This window comes from Pseudophryne corroboree, chromosome 10, assembly GCF_028390025.1.
Source record: "Pseudophryne corroboree isolate aPseCor3 chromosome 10, aPseCor3.hap2, whole genome shotgun sequence".
Lineage (NCBI taxonomy): Eukaryota > Metazoa > Chordata > Amphibia > Anura > Myobatrachidae > Pseudophryne > Pseudophryne corroboree.
The window spans coordinates 377,538,689-377,543,895 of record NC_086453.1 but is presented as its reverse complement, the minus strand read 5'-3'; the positions used below and the strand labels follow the sequence as shown (position 1 = coordinate 377,543,895).

Sequence of the window (5,207 nt, the reverse complement as noted above, 5' to 3'; positions counted from 1 at the left end):
ATTCAGGATGGCAAAATGTAACAAAAGGAGAAAAAAGTATGACTCTTGTTTGGGCGCACTCTTGTTGTATCGTGTTGTCTATTGATTAGTGATGTGTATAAAAATATAGTCAAATCTTTATTTCTACTCATAAAATAAATGGGAACTCAGCACAAAAGAAAAAATCAGTGATTAAGTTTAACATAAATGGATAGTAGCATTCCAAATGATGAAACAAAAATTGTATTTTTCTGAAATTAGAAAGGTTCAGATCTTATTTTATGCTCAGATAAATGCATATTGGAAGATAGCTACATACCATGCTGCTTCCGTCTGCTAAAGATCTGTACAAACTGTGTTTGTATTGATAAAGCCCTAAGTAGGGATGATTTCAAGTGAGGGACTACACCCTGACTGAGATCTAGCCCTGATAATTCAAGTCCTTATTGGAGATGGAGATGAGATATGAACACAATGAGGTGCTAAGAATAAGTGAAAGTGGTGATCCTGCTGTTAGTGTTATCTCACAGGGAATGCAGCCTTCCTACTGCACTGGGTATTCCCTAGTGGTCGCCCAACTAGGTACTGACCTTGCCCACCTCCGTTTAGCTTCCAAGATCAGACGAGATTGGGCGTGAGCGTAGGGGTATGGTAGTAGGAAGATTTGCCCTGTGCCACTAATGAGAGTGCACCGAAACAGAAGATGGATTGCCCTCTGAGAGGGGAATGGAGGAAAAGAAGAGATGGGGGGGGGGGGGGGGGGGGGGGGGGGAAGAAGGAAAGGATAGATATTGGAGCGTGAATCTGCTGTCCTCGTTAGACGGGAGAGACGTGTCCCCAGGGGGACGCGTTCACCAGAATCGTGGATGAGAGTTCACGGAAAAAAGAATTGGATGAAAAAAGAAGAAAAAAAGGAGAAAAAGAGAAAGAGAGGGAATTGCATGGACATGGGAATCACTGTAATAAATAGCAATATCAAGCAAGAGCCAATCATGCCGTGTGTGAATTTGAGAATGTTAACACTGAGGATATTTGGGCAGGAGGAAGAGAGATATTGAAAAACCTCCTGCTGAGGGTCAAATTACCGGCAGAGGACTTGGTGCAAAATCACACACCACTGCTAGTCCTAAACGTGTACCTTAAATTGTACAGTAAGACGCCAGTAATGGTGAAGACCCTATTGGTCAGCTTTAAACACACTAGATCATACGCCCAAAGGCATATTGGGTTATACTGAATTCAGTCAAAAGAACCCCATGCAGTTTGTAAATTATCAGATAGTCAACACAATGTATCAAAGACTTATTATGATTGTACTGATTTCAGTCTTCGGACATATATGCAATTTGGTCAGAAAAATATGATATATACAGGACTCAGAATTATAGCACAGTGAAATCATGAAAACACACAGTTTGAGATTTTGGAGCAGATATGGCTGCGTGACCACACAAAATTAAATGTGTGTGTACCTGAGGAAATCTGCATTCATTCAATGAGGGGTTTTACCCGCATCTAACAGAGTAAGGATGAAACATCAAAAATAATATTTGGTGAAACACAACATGGTTACATATCACTAAAAGCTTAATTATAATGCCCCTGGGAAGATCCAGTAGTGTTATGCGATAAAGAGGTCTCACTTAAGCAAATGATAAATAAATTAGAACCAGGAAAATAAGCAGCTGCTTCATGGAAGTGAACAAGCCCGTGACCGGGTGAAACGCGTTTTCCCCTCTTTCCTGCGGACCCCCTCCCACCTGAAGACTGCATGGGTGATATTCGACATTTACCTGCATTTAACTATTTATTTTCCTGGTTCTAATTTATTTATCATTTGCTTAAGTGAGACCTCTTTATCGCATAACACTACTGGATCTTCCCAGGGGCATTATAATTAAGCTTTTAGTGATATGTAACCATGTTGTGTTTCACCAAATATTATTTTTGATGTTTCATCCTTACTCTGTTAGATGCGGGTAAAACCCCTCATTGAATGAATGCAGATTTCCTCAGGTACACACACATTTAATTTTGTGTGGTCACGCAGCCATATCTGCTCCAAAATCTCAAACTGTGTGTTTTCATGATTTCACTGTGCTATAATTCTGAGTCCTGTATATATCATATTTTTCTGACCAAATTGCATATATGTCCGAAGACTGAAATCAGTACAATCATAATAAGTCTTTGATACATTGTGTTGACTATCTGATAATTTACAAACTGCATGGGGTTCTTTTGACTGAATTCAGTATAACCCAATATGCCTTTGGGCGTATGATCTAGTGTGTTTAAAGCTGACCAATAGGGTCTTCACCATTACTGGCGTCTTACTGTACAATTTAAGGTACACGTTTAGGACTAGCAGTGGTGTGTGATTTTGCACCAAGTCCTCTGCCGGTAATTTGACCCTCAGCAGGAGGTTTTTCAATATCTCTCTTCCTCCTGCCCAAATATCCTCAGTGTTAACATTCTCAAATTCACACACGGCATGTTTGGCTCTTGCTTGATATTGCTATTTATTACAGTGATTCCCATGTCCATGCAATTCCCTCTCTTTCTCTTTTTCTCCTTTTTTTCTTCTTTTTTCATCCAATTCTTTTTTCCGTGAACTCTCATCCACGATTCTGGTGAACGCGTCCCCCTGGGGACACGTCTCTCCCGTCTAACGAGGACAGCAGATTCACGCTCCAATATCTATCCTTTCCTTCTTCCCCCCCCCCCCCCCCCCCCCCATCTCTTCTTTTCCTCCATTCCCCTCTCAGAGGGCAATCCATCTTCTGTTTCGGTGCACTCTCATTAGTGGCACAGGGCAAATCTTCCTACTACCATACCCCTACGCTCACGCCCAATCTCGTCTGATCTTGGAAGCTAAACGGAGGTGGGCTAGGTCAGTACCTAGTTGGGCGACCACTAGGGAATACCCAGTGCAGTAGGAAGGCTGCATTCCCTGTGAGATAACACTAACAGCAGGATCACCACTTTCACTTATTCTTAGCACCTCATTGTGTTCATATCTCATCTCCATCTCCAATAAGGACTTGAATTATCAGGGCTAGATCTCAGTCAGGGTGTAGTCCCTCACTTGAAATCATCCCTACTTAGGGCTTTATCAATACAAACACAGTTTGTACAGATCTTTAGCAGACGGAAGCAGCATGGTATGTAGCTATCTTCCAATATGCATTTATCTGAGCATAAAATAAGATCTGAACATTTCTAATTTCAGAAAAATACAATTTTTGTTTCATCATTTGGAATGCTACTATCCATTTATGTTAAACTTAATCACTGATTTTTTCTTTTGTGCTGAGTTCCCATTTATTTTATGAGTAGAAATAAAGATTTGACTATATTTTTATACACATCACTAATCAATAGACAACACGATACAACAAGAGTGCGCCCAAACAAGAGTCATACTTTTTTCTCCTTTTGTTACATTTTGCCTTCTCTTTGACTCGGGGCGCACCGCCATATGGACAGATGGGAATAATGTTTATTTAATATTATTGTCCGATTTTTGGTTTAAGTATCATTATCTCATATATATCTAAAAAACAGGCCGGTGCAGGATAAACCTTCCCCCTTTTTGAAAACTTATTCAGGATGGCGTCAGGCCCCGATTGGATTAGCCATCCCCTGACAGCCCTTTCTCTACTTCCCTTGTATTACCTGAGAATCAGGTCTTAAACTTGTGCACTGACGCTGTCAGCCTTTATCTCTGGCATTCCCTGATTGGTTTCCATGTATGACCTCACAGCTGCCGTGTATGACCTCACTGCTGTTGTGTATGACCTCACTGCTGCTATGTATGACCTCACCGCTGCCGTGTATGACGCATTACTCCTCTCGTCTCCTGCTGATCTCCAGCAGCCGACGCTTCATGTGACTCCATTGCTGTTTGATCCTTGTGGGTCCTAGTGGAATACTAAGTTCCAGGCTGCCTCCTGGGTGGATGCCATGCGTCTAAATGCACGGTCAGGGCGCCGCAATAATGCCCAGAGAATCAATGAGGGAAGCCACACCATTCCTAGGAGCAGACAGGAGACTGCATCTTTTCCCGGGCAAGATGTATGGAAATGGTGTCATCCAGTTGGAGGCACCATCCGCTGCCCAGACCAGGCCACAACGCCAGAGGTATTTTCCCACACAGTATTTAATATCACTAAAGGACAGCTCCAGCCATTATTTGGTAAACAGGTACAAAGGGGGTCATTCCGAGTTGTGGATGTCACTGAACGTACACATAATTTCACTCAAGATGGGCATGAACCAGTTCCTCCCAGCTGGGCCCCAGTCTGGCCATACATACATAGCCATTGCGTTGTAGACTCCGTTCGGATAACAATGTCCTTGTTTGTCCAAAGAGGAGTCGGAACAATGACAAAAACAAATCATTCGGAATATTGAGTCAGATTTTACTCGAGGAGCAAGAGTAGAGCGGTGACCTAGAGAGAATAGAAGGACAACATTACGGGGTATGTGACTTGCAAAGTGCATGTCACACAAAAGAAAAATGGGCAGACTAGATGGGCCAAACGGTCACATTCTATGTTGTGTATAAAGCACCAAGAAGGGCATGCAAGTGCCAAAGGAAGGGAGCAAATAAAAGGGGGAACACAGGTATGGTAAGCAAATAAGTAGCGGATTGCAGGCACGATAAGCACATAATAAGGGAATGCAGGCACGGTAAGCACATAATAAGGGAATGCAAGCACGGTAAGCAAATAATAAGGGAATGCAGGCAAAGTAAGCACATAATAGGGGAATGCAAGCACGGTAAGCACATAATAGCGGAAATCCGGCACGGTAAGCAACTAAATGGGGGACCACAGGCACGGTAACCAACTAAATGGGGGAATGCAGGCACGGTAAGCAACTAAATGGGGGAACTCAGGTATAGTAAGCAAATAAATGGGGGAACGCAGGCATGGTAAGCAAATAAATAGGGGAATGCAGGCACGATAAGCACATAATAAGGGAATGCAGGCACGGTAAGCACATAATAGGTGAATGCAAGCACGGTAAGCACATAATAAGGGAACGCAGGAACTTAATAGCAGAAATCCGGGACGGTAAGCAACAAAATGGGGGAACGTAGACACGGTAAGCACATAATAGGGGAACGCAGGTATGGTAAGCAAATAAATTGGGGAATGCAGGTACGGTAAGCAACTAAATGGGGGAACGCAGGCACAGTAACCAACTTAATGGGGGAATGC

The 5,207-nt window shown here is 42.8% G+C and overlaps 2 pseudogenes; one reads left to right on the top strand and one right to left on the bottom strand.

Moving 5' to 3' along the window:
* Positions 1 to 520: 520 nt before the first annotated feature.
* On the bottom strand, positions 521 to 639 carry LOC134968170 (5S ribosomal RNA; annotated as a pseudogene).
* Positions 640 to 2,802: 2,163 nt separating this feature from the next.
* On the top strand, positions 2,803 to 2,921 carry LOC134967775 (5S ribosomal RNA; annotated as a pseudogene).
* The last annotated feature ends 2,286 nt before the right edge of the window (positions 2,922 to 5,207 follow it).